The sequence below is a fragment of the Microcaecilia unicolor genome, chromosome 3, assembly GCF_901765095.1.
Source record: "Microcaecilia unicolor chromosome 3, aMicUni1.1, whole genome shotgun sequence".
In the NCBI taxonomy this organism is placed as follows: Eukaryota; Metazoa; Chordata; class Amphibia; order Gymnophiona; family Siphonopidae; genus Microcaecilia; species Microcaecilia unicolor.
In genome coordinates this window covers 307,447,866-307,475,463 of record NC_044033.1, presented here as the reverse complement: position 1 = coordinate 307,475,463, position 27,598 = coordinate 307,447,866, and the positions used below count along the sequence as shown (strand labels likewise).

The 27,598-nt window shown below is 39.6% G+C and overlaps 1 protein-coding gene and 1 pseudogene across 2 annotated transcripts in view; one reads left to right on the top strand and one right to left on the bottom strand.

The window, feature by feature from the left end:
- The window catches only part of CSRNP2 (cysteine and serine rich nuclear protein 2), an 82,059-nt gene that overhangs the window by 17,164 nt on the left and 37,297 nt on the right, over positions 1-27,598 (bottom strand). The gene's annotated exons all lie outside the window — the stretch shown is intronic.
- On the top strand, positions 17,491-27,071 carry LOC115464638 (annotated as a pseudogene).

Sequence of the window (27,598 nt, the reverse complement as noted above, 5' to 3'; positions counted from 1 at the left end):
CTTTAAGCAGATAGCTTACCCATTTCAAGTTCTACTAGTCTTTCATGCAGTCTGACTCTGATAGATAAGTTATCTGGTGAGTGGCTGAATCAATTTGAGGCATGGAAGTCCATACAGTCTCTGGTGGTCCAAGTGGACCTCTCTCCCAGACCCCACACTCAACTTCTTCCACTCCACACACATCCAAAAGGCAGGAGATAAGAGTAACACTTATTCACTCCTGCCTCCAGTGTCGTCTTCTGCAAAATGGTGACACCTGAGCCCTAACAGTGAATATTGCCCCTTGCTAGAAAATGTTTAACCCCTACTCTTTGGACCATCCCAAATCATTACAGATAACTTTTACCATTTCACCACTTAAATGGCCAAAGTGCTTGAAATTTAAAACAGAAAAGGCATGTATTGAGTCAGCACTGTTGCCAACTGCACAATTTCGAATGTGAGGATAGTGCCAGGCAGACTTTTACAATCTGTGTCCTGGAAATGAGAAGATAGAGTTGGGACAGGCTAGAGTGGACTTCAACAACAACTTCAGTAGTTTGAACCCAAGGACAGGACCGGGCAGACTTCTATAGTCTATGACCCAGAAATGCCTCAAGTATTTTATATTGCATTCATTGTTGGCTTAATCATGACTTGATAATGAGTGTGACTATTAGGCAGACTGGATGGACTGTTCAGGACTTTATCTACCGTCATTTACTATGTTACTATGTAATACATACCAGGTTTAAGAAACATTGTATAGGGAAGCAGGACATTTCGACCCCACCAGTTTGACCTTGCTGGAATTAGGGTTAAAGATCACAATTAAGACTCTAATTTCATTCTCTTGTAGGTGGTTCTGTGCCACCTATAAAAGCCTCATACGGCATCCTGGGTTCGATTCCCACTGCAGCTCCATGTAACAATCTTGTCAACCCTGGGCAAGTCACTTAACCCTCCATTGCCTCAGGTACAAAAATTGAGATTGTGAGCCCTCTAGGGACAGAGATAGTACCTACTTATAATGCAAGACTGTTCTCCACTTTGAACTTTGATGGTTAAGTGGATTATAAATGCCAGAATTAAATTAAACTTCTTGACTCCTGCCACACTGGATCTTATCTATGCTCATTAACAAGTTTAACCGCCTCATCTGTTGTCACAACACCAAAACTTTACAGCTTCATCATAATTGCAGTAGAAGTATCCATTATGACTGAATTTTGTCATGGTTGCGTTTCAATGCAATATTTGCCATTTTGAATATCATGCTTTAAAACCGACAGTCTGCTTATATCAGATATTATGCCTGGGGTCAAACTGGAAGAGTCAAATGGTACTGAACCCCTGGTCAGACACACACAAAGAACAGTTTCTGCTCCTTGGAGCTTACAATCTCATCAACAGAACACAATTAAAAGGCTCTGAACTTATACAGCAGGGTTATGACTGAGAAAAATTTAACTAGGTGGATTTGTCTGCATTATCACATCAAGTTCTGGAGGCTCTACCTCTGACTGGATAGATAGTTGATGTAGACCATAGAAAAGATACCAAACTGGTGAAGCATCTGCACCACAGACCTATGGAATGAGACAATCTAAACTTGTAAAATAGCTCCCAATCCCACCCTGGTGACACAACAGCCAGTCAAATTTTCAGGAGAGCGACAATGAATGTGCACACTCTATTTCTGTACATCTGCGGCCCAATGCATACAAATATTTATATTTTATCTTTGATATACCACTACATCAAAGCTGTTTACAATTAAAAATCATAGAAATAAGATACCAAAGGAGACCTACATTACAATAATATATATTCATTCAGTCATTACAAAATACTAAAATAATATTATTAAACAATTAAATGATTAAGCAAAACAAACAGGATGTGAGGTCACATATAAGTATACAGGACAGAACAGTGCAGGAAGCCACAGGGCCTGAGGAAAACAAAATTAGCCAAGGAATACTTGATCAAAATAGTTTTTTAAGGTAGTTTTGAATTTCTTGAGTGACATTTCTAGGAAGATGTCCAGGGGTATACTGTTCCAAAATGTGGGCACCATGACACTGAAACAATTGTTCCTGGTATAATCAAGGTAGGAGTAGGAGAGGACAACAAAGAGGTTTTGTTATGAGGAACACACAGCCTGAGTTAGAGAGTATGATATAAACAAAGTAGATAAAAATGAGGTCAACTCAGTGAAGAATCTGATCAGTGAGAGCAAGTAACTTAAATGGTAGCCGACAGGAAACCAGGAGACAATGTTCTTTTGCTAACAGTAATATAGCATGGTCATACTTTCTTGCATGAAAGAGTAATTTAACGGACGTGTTTTGGATCTGCTGTAATCTCCTGAGGGATGATAACTTAGAGCCATAAAGAATAGATCTAAAATAGTCTAGCTGCAAGAGCACTAAATAATGGAGAAGACAAAATGAAGTATATGTTACACAATTATTTTAGTATAAAGAAAGATTTTTCAGAATCTTAGAACTATGTTGGTCAAAAGTCAGATGTTTATCTAAAGTTACACCTAAAACTTTAACAGAGTCTTGGAACGGAATGGAATAGGTATACTACGAAGTAGTAATGAATAAGAACTAGATGCAGATTTAAGCCAAGGAAACAAGACAGCGACAGATTTAGAAGGGTTTAGAATAAGTTTGTTATTCAAGAGCCAGTTAGCAGTTTCCTCCAGTTGTGGACAGATAATAGAAGACAAATCATTTTCTGAGGAGTCCATGGTTTTAAGAAGCTAGATGTTGCCAGTATAGATAGATTTTACATTTTTTAAGGACTAAATTATTGCGAGAGGAGCCAAGAAAATAAATATGGAGCCCAAAATTGAACCCTGGGGACCACAACATGATAGATCATATTGGGAAGAGGTGGAGTTGGACCAATGTACTTTATAAGAGTGGCTTAATGGTTAGAGCACAGGTCTTGATATCCAGAGCTGCCTGGTTCAAATCCCACTGCTGGTCCTTATGATCTTAGGCAAGTCACTTAACCCCCCATTGCCTCAGGTACAAACTTAGATTGTGAGTCCGACAGGGAAATACCCAGTGTACCTGAATGTAACTCACTTTGAGGTACTACTGAAAAAGGTGTGAGCAAAATCTAAATAAATAAAGGCAATGACTTAAGACCGGAACCAGGAAAGCATAGTAAGTGAAATATTATGGTCAGCAAGCCTGTGAAAAAAGATGGAATGATCCACTAGGTCAAGTGCTACAGAAAGGTCTAAAGAAATCAAGAAAACATTGTGCCTCTATCCAAGTTGATTAATACTTGTAAGACCAAGGAAAGCACACTCAAGTGTTATATCCTTCACGAAAACCAGTTTGTCTAGGGTGTAAATCATTACTTCCATCCAAAAGGTGAATGTTGAGCAGTCTCTTTGTGCTGAAAACCAGACTGGTGAGGTGTTTCTGGGAAATAGGGTTGAGAAACAATGCCCTAGAGGAGAGTGGAGAATATGTGACTTTAGACTATTTTAGAGGTGAAAGTAATGTATGAGACACAAACATTTTTCAGAGGAAAGAAACTTCTAGAACAAGAAATCACAACATGAGATGAAGGGTATAGAACAGAAAAGTAACATCAGAAAATAATTGTACTCAGAAAGTACTGGATACAAGGGAAGTTTCAGAGGCAAAAATAGCATCCAAATTAAAGAACATACAGGATAGGGCTGACCTGGGGCTGGGTGGGGAGGGGGGGGGGAGGAGTATAGAGGGATGAACAGCGTGGGGGTGCATCACTCACAGCAGCCCTAAGACTGAAAAGCAGGGGAAGTGGCTACCACCACATCACAGAGCACCCAAAAGTTCAGGGCTCAGCGTGATAACACCAATTTCTCTCTCTCCCAAAGGATGGCCCTCACCTCACAAAGGATTTCTTAAACTTTTTGTTATTTAACTCTTTATTAGTGTTTCTTCACAATCAAATTCACCCAAATTAAAATTTTCAAAACAGAAACCAATTGTCACATTGAATCAGGTTCATGTATACAAACCAGAGCTACAGAGAGTTCGCTAAGTCGAGAGAGAGAGAGAGACAGATTTTTAACAAATTAAAAAAAAAAACAATTATCCAAAAGCCAAACACAAAATATGCAAAGAAAACGGTAACGGAATTCAAACATGCGTGGGATAAACATAAAGGAATCCTGTTCAGAAGAAATAGATCCTCAGGAGCTTAGCCGAGATTGGATAACAGCCGGTAGTGGGAGGCGGGGCTGGTGGTTGGGAGGCGGGGATAGTGCTGGGCAGACTTATACGATCTGTGCCCCGAAAAAGACAGGTACAAATCAAGGTAAGGTATACACAAAAAAGTGGCACATTTCTTGGGCAGACTGGATGGACCGTGCAGGTCTTTTTCTGCCGTCATCTACTATGTTACTATGACATTGCTAAGAACCTACTCCCATTAAGCAACAATAATCTGAATCCAGATCCCCCTCCCCCCCCCCCCCAAAAAAAAAATAGAAAACCAGGCATGGCAAATGCACTACAATATAAAACTCAATTAAAGATCCAACTTCTCGCTTTATACATCATTGTAGTCCAAAACAGGTTCCCACACTTTCCAAAAGCGGTTCCAACAATCTGGATGACTTCTTCTCACTCTCCACTTTTCCACAATCATAAAGTCATATAAGAAATTCCACCATTGTGCGACTGCACGAGGATACACTTGCATCAAAATCATCATGTAATAAAGAAATTCTCACTCACTCTTATTGGCTGCTTGACCTAACAAGGCAAAATTTGCAAATAAATAAAATATGGAAGACAACGGCACCTGTAATTGGAGAAACCAACCAATATACGCGGTAATGTCACGCTAGAAAAGCTGCATCTTACTACAAGACCAAAACAAATGACCCAAATGTGATCGCTCCGTCCTATATTTAAGGTAAGCACTAGAATCAGTATCTAAGTGCTAGTTTATGCAAGTATCAAATGCAAAAAGGGCTTGTAATAAGGGCCAAAATATAAACTAATATCATAAAACCATAAACTGAAACATCAAGAAACATAAAACTACTAGGCCAGGGATGGGCAACCACGGTCCTTGAGGGCCACAGCCCAGTTGGTTTTCAAGATTTCCACAATGAATATGCATGATTGATTTGCATGTATGGCTTCCATTGTATGGTTCCAGTGAAAAGGACCAGCAAGAATCCACCAAGGTGGAGAACTCTGAAATCCCACGGGGGAAAAAGCAAATAATACAAAAGACACTCAGACCATCTACAACAACAAAGGTCTTTTTAAAGACCCACTCTTTGAATTATTTGCATTGAAAAGATACGATTTTGGACATTTGATTATTTACAGACTCCTGAAGCAGGCTATAGGCCGAAACACAGTGCTGTGTCGAGTCTTTGAATAAAATTTGCTAAAGTATCAAGGTTATCCCTCTCATCTTTGGAGTCCGTGGTCATTTTTCCACTTTTGTATCCTTTTTTGGCTTCCATTGTATGAAATAGACCTCATGCATATTCACTGTTAAAATTTTGAACTAGGTTGTGGCCCTCAAGGACTGCGGTTTCTCACCCCTGTACTAGACAGTTGAAGCAGCCAACAAGGATAGACAGGCAACCAAAATCCAAAAGCATACGAGATGTGACTTCAGGATCTAAATATATAAATCCTAGAGAAGAAGAGAGACGGGACAGAGATAATACAGACATTTAAATACCTGAAAGGAATTCCTGCACAAACTAATCTTCTCCACTGGAAAAGAAGTGGCAGAACTAGGTCTCGTATGAGGCTAAGAGGAGGCAGACTCAGATCATCAGGAAATATTTTTTTCACAGCAAGGGTAATGGATGCACAGGATGGTCCTGTATCTGGAGAGATTAAAATGGTAATGGAATTCAACAAGATGTGAGAAGTACAGAGAATGGTAACCTGCACAAAGAGGTAGTTAAGCCCAAAACAGCACTGGAATGGACCGGCAGTTACAATCCTATACACTTTGTGGGCCATTTCAGCCTTTATCCACAGATGTTGGCCTCGATGGACCTTAGTCTGACTCAGCATGGCTGTTCTTAAGGTACTGGGGTAACCTGCATGAGGAAACTGGATATTCTGGACAATGGTTTCATTAGAAGAGAATATGGAAGGGGAAACTAGTTCTCTAAGAATCAGAGGAAAATGACCAGGCCTAAAATGGCAACAAGTGAAAATTGTGGAGGCCACAAATGTAATAGGCTCTGGACAAGGTTGGTATGGATATGAAGGGCAGTGCTGTAAAAAGGGTTAACAAGTCAGACAGAAAACAAGATGTAGGTGGAGGAGGGAAGGAGCTGGTGATGGCTCATGTATGCACAATAATATGCACATCTACCCCTCAATTAGGAATACTGGGTGGGCCAATTTTTGTCTTTTTCTGCCATCATTTATTAAGTTACTATGGTGTCAATACCTATCAGGTCAGTTAGCATTAATGCTATCTGAATATATTTATGCACAAAAACCTTAACTAGATACTCTGTAGATTTAACTGACTAATTCCTGCTGCTGAATATAACCAGTTAGGGTTATCTGGATAACTTTAGGCCCTCTATTAATGAAGCCCAACTTAAGTGATTGTTTGATAGGATAGGATAGTGTTCTCCAGCTAACTGAAAGTCAAGTGAGACTAATTTTATGCAGTGGAGGGATGGGAGGAGTATATGCAGGCCTCCCCCATTACCTTCTTAGTCAACTACAAGCTGTCCGGCTTCTTTCCCAGGCCAGCAAGTATGATCATGTAAGTCCACTCTTCATTCAACATCACTAGCTAAACAATTCCTACCAGATTCAGTTCAAAGTGTGTACTCAGGTCCTCCACATCTGGCCAACCTTTATTGCCTTTCACTTTTTATGCTTCTCTTGTGGCTTCCAGCTTATTTCAGCACTCTCTGCTGCCCATCTGGATTCAAGATCCTCTTTGCGGAATTCAATCAACATGCAATTACAACTTGAATTATCTTACCCTAAATTTAAGGCTGCCCTTAAGTACCTCAAAACCGAATTTCTATTTTCAGGAGTACAAGGGCTTTGTCTGAGAGTATATATTGTGGCATGGATTTGACTGCTTTTTCTTTCTCCTCTACCTTCTGGATTTTCTCTCTCTTTTCTTTATACGTTAGAGTTCTTTTCTGTTTCTGTTCTGAATTGTACACTGCCTTGGTTTGATGAAAGAAAGGCAGTATATTAAATCCGAAACAAATATTCAGAAAAAGTTTGTTCTGGTAACTTTAGATATCGCCCAAATTGTCTGATTACCTTCTAGACATCTACTCTTTTTTGGCAACTTTTTGAAAATGAATTCTGATTAGGAATATTAATGAATGATAAAGGAGTATTCTCATTGTTCAAAAATATAACTATATAAAGAACTGATATATACAGTATTATACATATGTGTTCAGAACACGGACCATAATTGCTCACTTAATCTCATTATAAAAGTCAGCAATGTCTTGAAATAAGTGTGAAATTATAAAATAATGGCCCTGTTTACTAAGCCATGCTATAGGCGAGCTATCGTTTTTAGCACGTGCTAAAAATTAGCATGTGCTAAAAACACTAGTGCACCTTAGTAAAAAGGGACCCATGCCTCTTTGAAGAATTCAATATGTGTGAAAAAAAAATCCCAATATGAAGACTCTGGTGGTTTCCTGAAATGCATGTTGATCAAAACTTCACAAAAATCAAATATGTATAAAACTAATTCTATGTATACAATTATGATATTTTGGACAATGCAAACACTACCATAAAGAAACATTCATGCTTGAGTCATTTTGTGCACTTTTTCCCCCTTAGGAATTGTTTTTAAATCTCTATCCTTTTCCTTACTAGGTCATTAGGTGTACTGTGGGGATCGCTGTCATGAAGACCGGAAAATCTTTAATGAAGAATCCCTGCTTAATGGAATACTCTGGTAACTATGGCTCTATATGCTATATTTAGAGCCCATTAGAAAACTTCCAGGGTACGGACTGGGCCTAGGGATGTTTCTGTATATTGCCATGTGGGAGAGACCTGTGACTAACTCCCAAGTCAGCCTTCTGTTCCTCTGGCTAGCTGGGGAGGGAATCTCAGTGTAAACAATGGTTAACTCGGACTGCCTGCGTACTGCATTCTGGAAAGAGCTACAATCTGTACCTCCAGGCCAACAACTATTATTACGGCTAGGCCAGAAGGAGGAGGAGGATATGCACTATAAAATGTGGAAAAACTCTGGATGGTTGCAGATGAAGCCAAAAGGGCAAGAGTAAACAATTGAGCCCAACCTCTCCTCACCCCACAAAAACAGAATTTGAGGCTTTGTGGCTGAAGTAGAACTACCACTGTTAATTATTTCTGTAGTGCTATAAGATGTTCACAGTGCTATACAAACACACGAGAGCGAGTTTCTGCTCTACGTGTCAGGGTTAGAATTCTATAAGGAATGGGAGGAGGAGGAACAGAAAAGGGGGGGGGGGGGGGGACATGACTGAAATGTAGAAATCGAAGAAGGCAGGAAATCAGAAATGTCCGCCTTTCCCTGAAAGCATTTACCATTGGTTTGGCAAGAGCTTTTATCTTCATGTTTTATTCTGGGGTAGCAGAACACCTTTTTCGTTGGAAAGCCCACCCACTCTGCTGCCTTTGGTTTTATTGATCCAGAATATCAAACATTTCAAATTCAAGAACTTCTTTAACCATAAAAGATAATCCCCGTTCCTTAGTAGCTTGACCAAAGCAACACAATGAAAATTAATATTCCCTTCTATCCCTAGCTCCTTTCACTGTAACAGTGCTCAGACTTTACGTGGCCAAGACCCCATTATGATGGCCAAAGATCACACAACCCCCAAAGGCATTGAACAATGGCATTTCCATGTAAGTCTACCCAGGTCATGACACCAAATAATGGGTTTTGCAATTCTGTCTGGGAAGTCAGCCCTGCACTTTTAGCAAACACTAAGGGGTAAATGTTCAGCCGGTAGTGGTGAGCATTTTTTTTTTTAGCCACCACCGGCTTTATTCCCTGATATTCAATGTCGGGCCACGTCCAGGCACTGGAACTGTGAGTTTATGCAGACGCTCTCTTATGCAGTCAAGTGTGATATTCAGCACTTAAGCAGCATAAAGGATTGACTTTTATGCGTTCCAATTTGACCTCTTAAGTTAGGTGGTTAAGTGCTGAATATCGGCACTTAACCACTTAAGTGCCGACTACGCCCGCTGAATGCCCACAAAATAACTTTTAGTTTAGTGGTCAGGAATGATGTTCCGTGGAACTAACTGGTCCAGTGTAGCTGAACAGCCTCACATAAGCAATTTAACTGGCCAGAGCTTAAATCACTTTGAATATCGACCCCTTAATTCTTAGTGTCTCCCCCATTCCACGAATCCAGCAAATCACTTTCCCTCTAACCAGGAATGTATCTATCATTTGATATGTTATGATAAAGGCCTTACATATTTCATACGAGTTTGCAAATGGAGGAAGGGAAAACACACCATTTTGTCACACTATTAAAGTATGCCCTTTTCAACTTGTTCAATTTTATTTTTCTCAAACAGGAAGTTTTACAGTATGGCCTTGAGGAAAGCAGTCCACTGATCCCCTAGGGTTGCCAGCCATCCAGTATTTGGTTAGCCTGATCAATTTTATGACAGAGAGACCTGCGACTGGCAAGAAAGAAAACAAGGCTGGGTACATGCCAGCTTTCTGCCCCAAGAAAGCTGCTCCCCTTCAACCTTGAGGGTACAAGTACTGGACATCATAGAATTTTTACTGGCTGGGTCTCAAAGGAGTCTCTCCATTAATTCCTTCAGGGTGCGGATTGCTGCTCTGGCATTCTCTGGAGAGACACTGTCCTAGAGCAGTATGCTTTCTGACAGAAGTGAGATACCTTAAGTCCTTTGTGCAACAGAGCATGCCATTATTAGATTTAAATGCAGTGCTTAATGTCCCTTCAATCCTCAAACATGCCAACCTTAAGGCTTTATCTCAGAAGGCTGCATTTTTGCTGGCTGTTTGGCCAAACATTTTTGAATTATAGAAAGTCTTGCAGAGAACTCTACCTTAGGATATCCAAACAGAAGGCTTCCTTGTGCACAGTACCAAAACGGGGTGTCAGTTTAATTTGAGCCAAATGATAGTTACCATGCTTCAACGGGAACAGCTGCTATACGTGTGAACAAGTGAGGGAGATAGAGCAAAGAAGTGCAAGCTACAGCACTGAATACTGATGAACACAGACAGCAAGCAGTTTTGCAGTCTCCACTTGCTTGCAGAAAGGAACAATCCATTTGTCATGACTGGTCTGACAGAACTCAGGGAAAGACAATTATCAGCTAAGCATATTTAAACTTTTAAAGTCATCATCTCTTTTTTTTTTCCCCCCTCACTTATTATACATACAAGAAAATGTAAGAAAAAAATGTACAAAAAACAGAAGAAACAAAAAGGAAAATTATCTATCATATAGTTCACATCTTAGGACTTGTCATCACAATGTTCATCCAGAAAGACAGGCAAATCAAATCATACAAATAGACTACCTCAGAAGAAGAAAAATCTAGGCTACAGTTCCTTGAAGAACAGGTTTGTTCAATAAAAGTCTGTGAATGAATGGGATGAACAAACACATATCTATTGTTTCCATAATTGACCAGACACTTACAGGCAAATCTGCAGAAAAATGTAGCTCCCACAGCTAAGACCTTTGGCTTAAGCTGTAGAAATTGTTTCCTACAAAGCTGTGTTTGTCTGGCCACATCAGGAAGCATTAATTGGCTGACCACAGAATGGAATCTGTTTTTTAGGAAAATATAAATTTCAATATTGATTCTTCTTAGTTTCAGAATGAAAGGCCACTAATAAAGTAGCACATTTAGTAATAATATCCTGAGATAATTAAATTTGAGAAACATCAAATCTATCTGCAGATACTAGTTGATTCATCTCCCCCTTCTTTGTTACCTTAGAACTAGAGAATGACACGGGGACAGTTTGTCCCCGCCCCGTCCCCACGGGCTCTGTCCCCGTCCCCATGTCATTCTCTACTTAGAACCCTTTAATGCATAATAAGAACATAAGAATAGCCTTACTGGGTCAGACCAAAGGTCTATCTTGCCCAGTATCCTGCTTTCAACAATGGCCAATCCAGGTCACAAGTACCTGGCAGAAACTCAATTAGTAGCAACATTCCATGTTACCAATCCCAGGGCAACTAGTGGCTTCTTCCATGTCCATCTCAATAACAGATTATGGATGTTTCCTCCAGGAACTTGCTGAAACCTTTTTTAAACCCAGATATGCTAATATATATTCTCACCTGAATTTCATTCAAATACATTTTTAAATGTTCTAATGAAGCCAAATGATGAATCACTGGGAAATTCAACAACCTCAAATTTCCAGAACGAAAATGATTTTCCATTATTTCTAACTGAGCATTTAACAAAGAACTCTCTTTAACTGAAGACACAACTGCAGCTTGTAAAGTATTAATAGATACTTCTGCTTTCTTTAGATTCATTTCAATGTTCTCTAATCTCTTCTCAGTCTCGGAGAATTTAACAGCTCCTTCCTGAGAAAATGACAAAGGAACTGTTCCTTGCATTGAATGATCAATCCGTTTAACAACCTGCCACATATTTTGCAGAGTACCTTGCTTTTCTTGAAATTCTATTCCTTCTGAAGCATTTTCAATCACCATCTGGACTGGTTTAGGAATCTCCTTTACAAGTTCACCAGTTTGTTCATCCATTACTGAAACAGTTAAAGAGGGAGAAATTTTTATTACCTTGTAGGGAATTAGATTTTCCTACTTTAGCAAGGTTACCTGGCTGTGGAGGAGGAGTTCGCTCTAATAAAGAAGCAGAAATTGGGGAAGAGTCACTCATTGCTCAGAACGTAACTATACACCTACTCACTGGTGCTACTCGAAGTGATCTTTGGCTGCCGATTTCTTATAGGATCTCCTATAACATACTTCTGCTGGTCCATAAATCTCTCCATTTAGGGCAACCATCCTACCTTTTACAATGCCTTATACCGTACTGCCCCCTCAGGACTCTACGCTCTTCTCAGGCCAGTCAGCTCCAAATTCCCTCTATTCACCTCTCCTCTATATGAAAGCAAATATTTAGCGTTATGGGTCCCCCAATTATGGAATACTGCTCCTTTGGCCCTCCAGTTGGAAACTTCCTTGGATACTTTCAAAACCCAACTTAAGGCATACTTGCTTGCTTTAGCATTTGGCCCTACCTGTACTTCACGGACCACTAATGCTACTGTTACTACCAGATAACGTCTTTTTCTGTCTATACTTACCTTTTAGCAATCACCCTGATGCTTCTTACTCTTCCTTCCCTCTTCTGTACCTAATTTCTTTCCTATTTTGTACATAGCTCCTTTCATCCTTCTTTGCTTCTCATTGTTAGATGTTGTAAACCGCTTTGATGGATTGTTCCTAGAGAGGTATATCAAGCTGTTTAATAAACTTGGATAATACTTGCAGCTGGTAATGCCAATCTCACATGAAGGTCCATCGGGCTAAAGTTATCAACTCTTAATATGCCATATTTTTGTTATGGCCCATTAATTGCTATTGCGCTATCAAATGGAGCATAGTCAATCTCCAAACGTTGCCCCACATTGTTTTTCCCAAAGACAATGCTGCACTTGTAGGTCCTAAGTACTAGTCTGATGTGGAAAGCCAAAATTCTACCCAAATCTCTGTAAAGTACCTTTTTTTTACTACAAAACTGTGAGAAGGTGTCAACCACTGCTGCTCCCATCTACAAAAAAATCCTTCCATTTCTATCAAGGCAAGGCAAGATTAAATCTTAATATCGTCATCTTTGATATCTGACGTACTTAACACGGACATTGGCAATATTTTATTATCAGATCACGCACACATTACGCTGCAGCTCAGCATCAACCAAACACAAATAAATAGACATCGTTGGAGATTTAATTCCACACTCCTAACTAATCCTAATTTCATAGAATATATATCAAAAGCAATGCAAGAATATTTTCACTTCAACTCGCCAAATCACACTTCTTGGAATAATTTTTGGGATGCTTTTAAGGCGTTTATAAGAGGGGAAATAATAACATTTACAGCCTCTAGAAATAAAGAATTAAATAATGAAATATTGGAATTAGAAAATAAAATAAAATCTTTAGAACTAATACATATAAGTGACACTAACAATATACCCATATTAGAAGAGCTTAAGGCATCCAAACTCAAATATAATACAATATTAGGTACTAAAGCTAGCAAATATATTTTTAATAACAATGCATCATACTACTATGAAGGTAATACAGCAGGACACCTCCTAGCTAATTATCTGAAAGCCCGCAAAGAAAAAAACTACATCTCTTCAATCAAAGATGAGAATAATGTTCTTCTAACAAATAACATAAACATAGCAAATAGATTCCAATCTTTTTATAAAGACTTATATACTTCAGACATTGAAACTGAGTCATTAAACTATGATTTTTTGGGAAAACTAGAACATCAAACTATCACAGAAGAAGACAATAAGATGTTTTCTAAAAAAAATCACAATAGACAAGATTAATATAGCTATCCTAACATGGTGACAAAAAAGGCTCCCGGACCGGATGGTTTACCAATTGAATTCTATTCAGCCTTTAAGTCTATATTATCCCCAATTTTATGTGATTATTACAATTACATGATAGAAACTGGTAATATAAAAGGCACTTTTACTGAAGCCAATATTATTGTGCTATTGAAACCTAATAAACATCCCAGTTCTGTGCAAAACTATAGACCATTATCTTTAATAAACTTGGATGCCAAGATATTTGCCAAAATTGTTGCCGAGAGATTACAACTTTTCCTACCTAAAATCATACATCCGGATCAAACGGGTTTTATGAATGGGAGATCCTCCTCAGATAACACAAGAACCTTCTCTAACATACTAATGCATGGACAAGAAACATCAGATCCTTTGGTTGCAATAGGATTAGATGCTGAAAAAGCATTTGATCGTGTAGAATGGCCATATTTGTTCAAAGTACTACAATGGTATGGTTTATCTGCACAATCAATCAATATAATTAAAGTCCTGTATACCTCCCCAACTACATTTATTCAAATTAATGATGTAATTTCTAAGCCTTTTACACCAACAAGGGGCACTAGACAGGGTTGTCCCTTATCTCCATTATTATTTAATATAGCCCTTGAACCATTATTAACAGCGATTCATCAACACCCCCTTATCAGTGGCGTTAAAATTGGTCAACAAAACATTAAATTAGCTGCGTATGCAGATGATGTCCTACTATTCACCTCTCCTACATCAATCCCTCACATACTGTGTTTAATATCTAAATATGCCAAAATATCCGGTTATAAATTAAATACCACAAAAATGGAACTTTTGCCCATAAATTGTGTTCATCTGAAACATATTATTCAACAATATAATTTTCAATGGAATGATAATCAAATTAAGTATTTGGGAGTTTTATTTGGCCCCACTATTGAGGACACTATTAAATATAACTCTGAAAATATAATTAAAATTACTGAATTACTAACTCAAAAATGGTCACCATTAAGGCTTAATTGGTGGGGTAGTCTAGAAACCATAAAAATGATGATAGTGCCAAAAATTAACTACATTCTTAGCATGCTACCTATGTTACTAAATCCAACAACATATAAGAAGGTTGAAGCTAAATTAGTACAATTTTTATGGAAAAATAAAACACCTAGAATTTCAGTTAAAAAATTGAAGGCATGTCCACTAAAAGGTGGTGCCAATTTTCCTAGTTTCTATGATTATCACATATCTTTTCTCCTAAAGCAAAACTCAGCATTTATGTATGATAAAGAACAACTCAACACCTCATCATGGTTCTAGATTGAAATGCTAAAGCAACCAGACACACCCACACATTTCTTCCCTTGGTCTCAAAAGACTAATGTTTCTTCTAATGTTTTGTTTAAAACTCTTAGAACTGTTTTTAATGAACTTGATTCAGTTGTCACACATCCCATAACACATACTATGTACATCCCAATTTGGAACAATCCAAAATTCAAAATTAACAATTGTTGCATAAATTGGAATACTTGGAAAAAAGCTGGTATATGGACTCTCAATGATGTTATAAAAGATAATTCTTGGCTACCTTTTGCCCAAATAAGTATAAAATATGGTCTTAAAAGTTCTCAATACTACAAATGGGTTCAACTCAAACACTGTGTAACTAACTCCGTAGATATAAAAAAATTAACTATTGATTACCCTTCTTGTTGGCAACTTTGCAAGTCTTTTATGACTTCCAAAAAAGTCGCATCTAAATGGTACAAAATACTACAGTTAGCTAAATTCAAAGAACCTACTAATACCATGTAATCATGGGAATGTGATCTAAATGCCCAACTAGATGAAAAAACTTGGGAAAAATTTTGGTTTAAAATTACTCATACCACCAAATCAGTGTCCATTTCACAATCTATGTTCTACTTAGCACACAGAGCCCTATGGACTCTTGCTAAACTCGCCAAATTGAACACAATAAAACCAAAAAACAGTGCGAATAAATGCTGGACCTGTGAAAAAGATGTTGGAAATCTTAAACATATCATCTATTCTTGCCCATATATTCAAGAATATTGGAATTCTGTATGGGACACAATGAGGCATATTTTCAAAGCACTTAGCCTCCCAAAGTTCCATACGTTTCTATGGAACTTTGGGAGGCTAAGTGCTTTGAAAATAAGCCCCAATATATTCCACCTTGAATATTCAAGATGTTTTATCATATAATATAGTTATATGTGGATCACTAATGTTACAATCATCAATAGACAAATATCAAGCACAATTACTGGATTTAATGTTACATCAAGCCCTTAGAACACTTTTCTTTTGTTGGAAAGATCTTGACAAAGTAACTTATTTATCATGGTGGAATTCTGTGTGTATTTTAGCTAAATATGAATATGCTGCGTCTGAAAAACATAACTCACTTGTTAAGTACAACAAAATATGGTCTCCTTTACTAAACCCACTATGTAATAACCTTTGCCAGAATTGAAATTATGTATTACTCCTGTGACTTATGATTATGATCTGTTATCGAAATAATCCCGGACTTGCCCTAACTTGAACATGTATGCTGATGCTTGTTACTGTTAACTTGTTAAGCTGGCTAATTGCTTTATTTTAGCCATTTGTTATCATTTATAAAACACAATAAAAATATTGGAACTAAAAAAAAAAAAAATCTTATTAGTGCATGCAAGGAAAAATGCAACCTTAGCTTGACCCCTCCCCCCAGTGACACACAAATGAGAGGTTTCCAGTGACCTCCACGTTACATATAGTGCTGCTCTATTTGAAACCATCTTTGATCCTTCATATCTTTTGCCATTTCAAAATAACTGTCAAGTGGGCCACCTGTTAGAGTAGCAATAGACTGGGCACTTCCAATCTTCTACATCACATCCCCTGGAAATAATACAGCCCTAGAAGTGTGGTCTCCTCTAGCAGATAAACTAGAAAACTTTCCTGTGAAGCATCATTAAGACTTTCTTTGGCATATCCACAGGCAATGCTTGGTGTATATATTTTAAAAAGGGAGCAGGACTTTTCATTCTAATAGTGGCAATTCTCCCATTTATCCAAGCCTTCCAATATCTTTTTAAGGGGCAACATTAATCATAATTTGGCTTAGAGTCTCTTCCTAAGGGACATTTACTCCTAGGTACTTGATACAGTCTTGTGCCCAATTAAATAAATTCAGCCTCATGAAGTGCTCATTCAATATTTCCATTTTGCCAATATTAATCTTAAAAACTGTTACCTGCCCCAAATACTGAAATAACTTCACTAATCTCAGGCTTAGTGATACTCAGCGATACAAAATCAGCAGACACAGTAGATGGTGTGTTTGCTTATTTGCCACCCTGCTTTCATCACTTTTTGCCCACAAATGGTTGCATGGAGAGTGAAAACAATAAAATGATAAAAGATACCACTGACAGGTTCTCCTCCCAACGTAACAGGTCAAACCACCACCATTCATTTTCACACAAGCTTCAGGATAAGAATATATTTGCTTAATTGAAGAAATAAAATTAGCCCCCAAACCATCTTTTGGAGTGCCCTTATCATAAATAATCAATGTACCCCATTGAAGGCGTTATCCATGTCAGTGGCTAATAACACAGTTGGAATACCATAGGGGTAACGGCGAGGGTCATGAATTTGATATACCTGTGGTACAGCCAAAGTGATTTACATATTATATACAGGTATCTTCTCTGTTCCTAGAGGGCTCACAATCTACATTTTTGTACCTGGGGAAATGGAGGATAAAGCGACTTGCCCAAGGTCACAAGCAGCTGCAGTGGGAACCGAACCCACTGTAATAACCATTAGGCTACTCCTCCACTCCTTTCCTTGCTGCCTCGATTAGATGAAATATCCTCTTAATGTTGTTGGCTTCCTAACAGAAATCCGGCCAGGTCTAGAGAACCAGGACCAGTAAGACCCTCAACAGCCGTGCTAAGATCTTTATAATCAATTTATGGAGTAAAATGGGCCTATACAATTCGTAAACTATTTTATATTTCCCTTTGTTAGGAATGAGTGATAAGACAGTGATAATAATTATGACCCTCCCCCCCAACCTGTGTACCACTACTGATTAGCAAGCGCTGAATGCGAAGAAGTGCTCATGGGAATAGGATGGGCTTCTTTGCATTCGGCGTGATGCTAATCGGTAGTGCCGCTTTGTAAAATAAGCCCCAAGCCATCTAGTCAGGGGATCAGCTAGGACAGATACATCTCTCATCTAACTCTGGCAATATATATCAGAAGCTAATCCCTGAATTGCTACTTTACTTCAAGTGTTATCTTAGCATTCAATGTCTGCTGCATCTCCTGGGAGATGGCTGGAAAAGTGACAGAGTTTAAAATAGACTTCAACTGTTGCATTCCCTACGGTGACATTTATTTACTGATTGGGATTTATTTACCACTTTTATGAAAAGATTCACCCAAGGCAGTGTACAACAGGTACAGCTTGATATAAACAACTTACACTGCTAATAATAGCTTAACAGTAAAATGACAAATGTAAGCCATGAAATACAATCAATAAGGTAAACAGGCAAATTAAATCCCAGTAATAGCAATACAGTACAAAAAGTATACATATTACAACAGCATAACAGAGTATTCATATTACACAATGATAAAATGTCAGCAGAATAATAATGATGCATGTGATACAGCTGCTGGGTCTGCCTCTCTCGGAGAAAAGCTCTCAAAATTTGGCAACCGTTTCATTGGGCATCTGTCTCATTTTGATCATGTTGCCCCACTCCTTTCGGCATGCATTGGTTGCCAGTTTTCTGGCATGTGACATTCAAGGTGTTGTGTTTAATTTTTAAAGCTTTGGGAGGTGATGCCCCTTCTGATTTTGTTCATGTTTACAACTTTATTTCTCAGTTACTACGACTGACCGCCTCATTCTTGTAGGTTGGCTGAAACCTGTCACCAGGTCATTCTTCTATTGCTGGACCTTTTCTATGGGATCAGCTTACAAGCGAGCTCAAAATGCAGATTAAGCACTGCACTTTCCACCACCAGGTGAAGAAACTATTTCAGACAGCATTTGCATAGTTTGATCTGCTCCTGTACTGTTGCATTTTATTTTGTTTATTGTTTGTCTGTTTTGTGATTGTTTGCTTGTATCCCACCTACATTGGATTGAGCGGGTTATAAATATTTTAAATAAATAAAAATAAATGGGCAGCGTGGAAGAACATTCATATAACAGTCATGATGTTCACAGTGTCTGTACAATAAAACAAAACATCCAAATAGACAGCTGGGGGGGGGGGGGGGGGGGGGGCAAGTGCAGGAGACAGACAGGCAAGATGGGTAGGACAAAGGCATCAGAATAAATGAGTGGCTAAATAGAAGGAAAATTAATGTACAGTTGAATAAGGTAGGAGGACCTGGTCCTGGTCTAAGTTAAAAGGTGTGCAGTAAGCTTAGTCTAGGTGTGGAGTGAGTGGATAGACAGTTGCCACATATATTAAAGGCTTGAGAGAAGAGCCAGGCTTTCGCCTGCTTCCTGGAGGTAGTCTTGAGTAAAGCATAATCCTCTATCCTATTTCCACCCTCTTCCTTTCTGAATATTCCTAGTGTAACCTTTTCTCTTCAAATATATGATTGTACAATGCTGAGATGGTTGCCTGATCTGCAGTATATCAAATTCGGATTAAACTTGAAACCTGATAATCCTGGCATCCTGCTCGTATATAAGTACTGGTAGAAACTGGCAAATTGGTCCCTCCCGCTATGCCCATACAGACAGAATCATCTCACCCACTCCTTCGGTTCCTAAGCATCAGGGTGAGCATTTTCACTGGTTTATTTCCATCTTCAAAATCTCTCTGCTAGGCCCTGAATAACTCATAGTAAATGTCATGAGCACACAGTTCTCTTAAGTTTATTTATGCATAAGTACATAAGTACATAAGTAGTGCCATACTGGGAAAGACCAAAGGTCCATCTAGCCCAGCATCCTGTCACCGACAGTGGCCAATCCAGGTCAAGGGCACCTGGCACGCTCCCCAAACGTAAAAACATTCCAGACAAGTTATACCTAAAAATGAGGAATTTTTCCAGTCCATTTAATAGCGGTCTATGGACTTGTCCTTTAGGAATCTATCTAACCCCTTTTTAAACTCCGTCAAGCTAACCGCCCGTACCACGTTCTCCGGCAATGAATTCCAGAGTCTAATTACACGTTGGGTGAAGAAAAATTTTCTCCGATTCGTTTTAAATTTACCACACTGTAGCTTCAACTCATGCCCTCTAGTCCTAGTATTTTTGGATAGCGTGAACAGTCGCTTCACATCCACCCGATCCATTCCACTCATTATTTTATACACTTCTATCATATCTCCCCTCAGCCGTCTCTTCTCCAAGCTGAAAAGCCCTAGCCTTCTCAGCCTCTCTTCATAGGAAAGTCGTCCCATCCCCACTATCATTTTCGTCGCCCTTCGCTGTACCTTTTCCAATTCTACTATATCTTTTTTGAGATACGGAGACCAGTACTGAACACAATACTCCAGGTGCGGTCGCACCATGGAGCGATACAACGGCATTATAACATCCGCACACCTGGACTCCATACCCTTCTTAATAACACCCAACATTCTATTCGCTTTCCTAGCCGCAGCAGCACACTGAGCAGAAGGTTTCAGCGTATCATCGACGACGACACCCAGATCCCTTTCTTGATCCGTAACTCCTAACGCGGAACCTTGCAAGACGTAGCTATAATTCGGGTTCCTCTTACCCACATGCATCACTTTGCACTTGTCAACATTGAACTTCATCTGCCACTTGCACGCCCATTCTCCCAGTCTCGCAAGGTCCTCCTGTAATCGTTCACATTCCTCCTGCGACTTGACGACCCTGAATAATTTTGTGTCATCGGCGAATTTAATTACCTCACTAGTTATTCCCATCTCTAGGTCATTTATAAATACATTAAAAAGCAACGGACCCAGCACAGACCCCTGCGGGACCCCACTAACTACCCTCCTCCACTGAGAATACTGGCCACGCAATCCTACTCTCTGCTTCCTATCTTTCAACCAGTTCTTAATCCATAATAATACCCTACCTCCGATTCCATGACTCTGCAATTTCTTCAGGAGTCTTTCGTGCGGCACTTTGTCAAACGCCTTCTGAAAATCCAGATATACAATATCAACCGGCTCCCCATTGTCCACATGTTTGCTTACCCCCTCAAAAAAATGCATTAGATTGGTGAGGCAAGACTTCCCTTCACTAAATCCGTGCTGACTTTGTCTCATCAGTCCATGTTTTTGTATATGCTCTGCAATTTTATTCTTAATAATAGCCTCCACCATCTTGCCCGGCACCGACGTCAGACTCACCGGTCTATAATTTCCCGGATCTCCTCTGGAACCTTTCTTAAAAATCGGAGTAACATTGGCTACCCTCCAGTCTTCCGGTATTACACTCGATTTTAGGGACAGATTGCATATTTCTAACAGTAGCTCCGCAAGTTCATTTTTTAGTTCTATTAATACTCTGGGATGAATACCATCAGGTCCCGGTGATTTACTACTCTTCAGCTTGCTGAACTGACCCATTACATCCTCCAAGGTTACAGAGAATTTGTTTAGTTTCTCCGACTCCCCCGCTTCAAATATTCTTTCCGGCACCGGTGTCCCCCCCAAATCCTCCTCGGTGAAGACCGAAGCAAAGAATTCATTTAATTTCTCCGCTACGGCTTTGTCCTCCTTGATCGCCCCTTTAACACCATTTTCGTCCAGCGGCCCAACCGACTCTTTGGCCGGTTTCCTGCTTTTAATGTATCTAAAAAAGTTTTTACTATGTATTTTTGCTTCCAACGCTAATTTCTTCTCAAAGTCCTTTTTTGCCCTCCTTATCTCCGCTTTGCATTTGACTTGGCATTCCTTATGATCTATCCTGTTACTTTCAGTTGGTTCTCTTCTCCACTTTCTGAAGGATTGTTTTTTGGCTCTAATGATTTCCTGTATTTAATTTTTTCCCAGACATTTCGTATACTGCAAATTGAGCCTATACAGGCAACTAAGTGATTTACAACAATAAAAACAAAATTCTTCTCATTCTGAAACTGTGGGTGGGGGCAGAGGGAAAAAAAAACGAAGAAGGAAAACAAGAAAGGAGAGGACAATTAAACAGAGCGAAAATCGGAGAAGAGGAAAGTTTTCAAAAGTGCTTTGAAAGACTGAAGGGGCATATCAATTCTAAGATGTTGGTGGGGGGGGGGGGGGGGGGGGGGGAAGAGAGAGAAGAGATCGTTCCATAACCTGGGGCCTAAATAACTGAAAGAGGTATATCAGGAAATAGATAAGTGAAGAGCTGTAGATGGGGAACACACCTTAATGCAACACCATTTGTAATTCTGTTACCTGGAAATGGCAACCGCCATTACGGCAAATGTAAGCCACATTGAGCCTGCAAATTGGTGGGAAAATGTGGGATACAAATGCTACAAATAAATAAATTACCTGAAGAGGATTGGAGGGAGCTTGAAGGGTTATAGGGAACAAGGAGTCTGTGCAGGTAAGTGGGAGCTGTGGGGCTGCGGCCCTTAAAAGCAAGCATAAGAAGCTTGTACCTAATACGATAGGAAACTGGAAGACAGTGTTTCAAACAGAGGAGTAACAACTATCAAAATGATGCGCATGATGGGTGAGTTTGACTGATGTTGACTGGATTAGCTGAAGACGCTTAAAGAACGGAGTGGAAGGCCTGCATACAAAGAATTACAGTAGTCCAACCTAGTTATAACAAGTGCCAAAATGAGAGAACAGATTGAGGTGAAAAGAAAGGCTAAACTGAACATACCAGACTGTGATCCCTCCAGGGACAGAGAAATACCCAGAGTACCTGACTGCAACTCACCTTAAGATACTACTGAAAAAGATGTGAGCAAAAGCCAAATAAATAAATGACAAAAGAGAGCAAAAAAGGAAGATTCAATCATGTTATCAATCTGCAGTTTGAAAGTAAGTTTTGAATCAAAGACTATGCCTAAGATCCTAACAGAAAGAGGAGATACATCTATCGGAATTATGCTTTTTTTTTTTTTTACATTTATAAACTCAAACACAGCAGAATACATATGTCAGTTTACAGGAGCTCAATGCAGAACATACAATGTAAGTACACAAATATGTTCGTAAAAATTGAGATAATCACTGGTTGGGTGGCTAAGCAGCCAGTGGATCAGGACTATAAAAAAAGGCAATAAATTTAAATCTTGTTGATATCCTTAGCTACAACCTGCCAAAAGGGTTCTCAAATATGAACACAACCCTTCAGAGGCACTGAGATGATCCTCCCTACTGTGACTCTCTTGAATCTGGTGCAACCAGGTACCAGAGCAGGAAGCAGACCTTCTAGAATGTGGCAGCTGTAAACCTGGCTGCTAGTTATAACCTCTGACCACCTTCCTGGAAGGCCCACTTCAGGTGTAAGCTCAGTCTGCTACCAGCGACCTTTCTAAACATTTCCCCAACCATCTTCCGGAATTCTTATATACCACAGGGCAAAACTACCACATATGAAAGTCTGTGCCAGGCCACCTGTAGGGTCCACTCTTCTGAGACAACTTTAAATGCTGATTCCATATTTATTTATTTTTAAAAAATGACTGTTCATGGCGTATTACAATAAAACACACCATTAAGAACATAAAACAACACATAAAACATGAGAGCTTTATTCAAACTCCACATCTAGAACCCTACCAGGCTAAATTAAATTATGAGTGTCTTTCTGAAACAAACAGGCCTTAAGATGTTCCTAAACTGCACATCAATTTTCAGTCCTGTTCCCCCAACTCAAGGCCCAAGTCCTCATTTGGACAGTCTGTCAGTCTCCTTGTAGTGGTTTTCCCCAAACTTACTCACCAATATAAGCAAGAAATAATTCTTCCCCTATTGCCTCCAGGCTCTTCAATCAGTTCGCGTTAACAGCCGTCTCTGTTGGAAATAAGCAGATTGTGAATTCAGACTAGCGTTCTTTAAAGGAGTATGTTATGCTCTTTGAATAGAATTGCCAGACACCCTTAAGTCCCTTCTCTTCTCAGTCAAACTCCATTTACTATTATACAGGCTGAAATGTTTAGGTTTGTATAGACAAGAGCTAATGGGGCATGCTGCCCAAAAACTTAAAAATTTGCCACCACAGTTTAAATGCATGTGCCAGGCTAGGCCTATTTTCTACATATTACTCTACAGTATGGCAATTCTGGAGGTTCAGTAAGCAAAATACTAACCTTCTACTGCTTGTAATTCCACTAAGCGCCTCCCGGTATGGCTTCCTTTCCCTTCCTACAGGTCTTTCAAACATGCTAAGCTGGTGCCCCAGTTATAACACTGCAGGTTAGACTGAGCCAAATCACCACACGTTTTAGGCATCAACAGCTGGGAGAGCCATATCCAAGGCTTTCTGTTGTTCCATATCTAACACAGTACACCCACCTACTGAAGCTGGAAAACATTCAATCAGAAATGTCACATGGCACGAAAACAAAACCTGGGAAGAATATTCACCTTCTATAAGTTGAGCTGTTCCAAACAGTTCAACACAACACTACGAACTCCTCACTTGCCAATATTCTATTTAACAGAACAGAGATGTAATTGGCCCTAAAAAGATCTGAGAATTTAGGAATAATCTGGATATTCAAATACCAGAACCTTGTGGCTACAACCTTAAAACCCAACAGCTCTGGAGAAATCAGGGAAGCTACCCAATACCCTGCCATATTACCACAATATGTCTAGTAATGGTTTGACCAACTGATCTACCCTGGTAGGAAAAAGCAAAATATCTGCATACAAACTAATTTAATGAGAGCACTCCCTAGATTAAAACCTTGAATACTGGGATTAGACTAAATCTTCTGTGCCAAGGGCTCAACTGTTAGACTAAAAAGCAGGGAAGATAAGGGGCTGCCCTACCTAGCACAATGATATATATCAAATGAATCAGTCAGCCATCCATTAATCAGAAGCTATGTTCTAGGGCTAGAGTACAAATCCCTCATTCAATCCAAAGAGAGAAGGAAAACCAAAGTGGTCAAGAACAAGAGCATAAAAATGACCAACTCAACCTATCAAAGGCTTTCTCTGAATCAATCAATATATACACCCCCAGGAGGCCTTACAATGAGCAAGGTGAATCAAGTATTCTCTGAGTATTATTACCCAGTGAACAGTCCTCAATGATCCCCGTTTGATACAAATCTCATAGAGTAACAGGAGCACCCAACCTTTTCACTTGTTCCAGCATCAGAGAGGACGGTCTGAGGCTCTGAAAATAAAAAAGCCCCCTCCAGCTCAGCCTGGATAGGTGGATGACCTGTTGCATACAAGGCATCAAAATGCTCAATAAAACCCAACATCTTGTACTTAATCTCTCCACCTGTCTGTGATGGCACATCTTTCACATGGCTCAGGAAGCATAGGCCCCCATCTTATTGTTATGCTCATAAAATCTGTCTTAGTCACCTCAAGTAACTCACCAATTTCTAGAGTAGCAAGATTATCCCTAGAGGTTCCTGAATATCCTCTTTGGGCCCTTAAGCTTTGTGCTCTCTCTCAAGTTGCCAACATCTTGCTCTTCTTAACTTTCCTAATGTGTGAAATTATATGGTCCTTCGGCATCACCTTAGAATCCTTCTCTCTAAACAGTGAATTACATTCCCTGGGAGGGCTAAAGATATGATATTCTCTAAGGGACTCCCTGACCAAATCCCTACAGGAAAGGAAAAAAAAAAGAGATTAAGTCTCCAGCTAGAACTACACAAACAAACATTACCTGTGCTGAAGTGGAGGTAGAAGGGGTTGTATCAAGAGACATCCCGCGAGAATGCCACAAAGTCAGTGCTAACATGAAGAAATCAATCTGACTATATAAGTCATGTCTAGCTGACACCCAGTTTGTTATCATCCCTACTGACAGAAGATGGTCTTGATTTGTCCACACCTGATTTAAAGATGTGTTCCAGTCTCCTCCTTAAATATGCAGAACTCAAAAACTCGTTTTAAGACCCTCTACAAGGCAGCATAGAAAGGTACCTGGTAAGAATTAGGAGAATAAAAATCGTTCAATGTGAGTTTAAGTGCAGTGTGTGTTCCCCCCCCCCCCCGTCAGCTGGGACAATATCAACCCAATCTCCTGGTGATTTCACTTGGGGCATGCAGTGAAGAGGTTGGGTTGGACACTGGTGTGAGAAAGGCCAGCATGTACCATCCTGCCTCCTATGACAGCTGCTATCTTCCCAGACCCTGCTGGTAAACAGCTGCACCATGCGTTTTTTTACCTGCCATCAAGGACAGTCCTAACTCTACTCCCTGGTGACATCACTGGGGCATGTGGTGCAAAAGCCAGGGTGGACGCTGGTGAAGAAGCCTGTGGTCAGTACTTACCATCCTGTCTGCTCTGATATACTATGTCAGAGAGTCACACAGAAGAGAAGCCAGGGTAGATGCCAGAGCCTCATGTGCTGGAGGGTGTTAACGTTGAATCAACAAAGAGTGACTAAAAAGCTAATCACCACATTCTTTTGTGTAGAGTTTGGGTGTGATTGAGTCTTCAGTGGTATATCAAGAGACAAATAAATAGAGGCCTTTCTCCTCTGTTTATTGTTTGGGTTGTGTTTATTATAGTCTCTGCAATGGAATAATTGTCTGTTCCTGTTATCGGTGGAAAGAATATACAGAGAAATTATATGAAGTTGAACAGACCCATCTGATAGACAAGGATGATATACTGGAGCTGGAACCAAATATTCTGGAGGAAGAAATCATGTGGGCAATGAAGCAATTAGCCAACCGAAAAGCACCAGGAATTGATGGTACACCAACAGATTTGCTCAAGCCCATACCAGTGGCAGCATTAACAGCATTATGCCAATGTATATGGAAAACATGTGAGTGGCCAAAAGAATGGAAAAGCTCAGTTTTCATCCTAATTCCAAAAAAGGGGGATAAAAAGAACTGCACAAATTACTGCACCATAACTCTGACACCACATGCAAGCAAAATCCTACTGAAGATCATTCAGCAGTGCTTGAGTATAACCATCAACAGGGAGTTGTCAGATGTGCATGCTGGCTTCAGGAAAGGTAGAGGCACTCGTGATCATAATGCCAACCTTCAACGGATTATGGAAAAAACTAGGGAGTACCAGAAAGATCTCTACATGTGTTTCATCGATTATTCATAGGTATTTGATGTGCTTGAGCATAACAAGCTCTGGACCTGCCTGAAGGAGATGGGCACACCAACACACCTAACTGAACTCATAAAATCACTCTTATCAAGATCAGAACGCCTTATGGAGACACAAATTGGTTCAAGATTGGAAAGAGCACACGACAAGGATGCATCCTGTCACCAGCAGCTTTTAACATGTATGCTGAAACCATCAGGCGACGAGTAGGCCTGGATGAGTCCAAGATTGCTGATGATACCACCCTGCTGACTGAAAATAAGAAGGATCTTGAACATCTGATCAGGAAAGTCAAAGAAGAAAGTGAGAAGGTTGAACTGCACCCGAACATCAACAAGACAAAGATCATGACATCAGCAAAAAAAACGTGAATGTTGACATCAAGATCAACAATGAAGAAATTGAAGTTGTCAAAGATTTCATCTTTCTTGGCTCCAAAATTAAATCACAATGGTATGTGCACCCTTGAGATCAAGAGACGGCTGACACTTGGAAGAATTGCAATGGTGTGAATGAACAACACCTGGAAGAGCAAGGACATCAGCCCTGCAACCAAATGTAGATTGGTCAGTGTAAGCATCTTCCCAATAGCAACATATGGCTGCGAATCTTGGAAACTGAGAAAGGCAGACAGGCGAAAAATTGATGCATTTGAATTATGGAGTTGGAGACAACTGTTACGCATCCCAAGGACAGCCAAAATAAGAAACCAGGCAGTTCTGTAATATATCAAACAA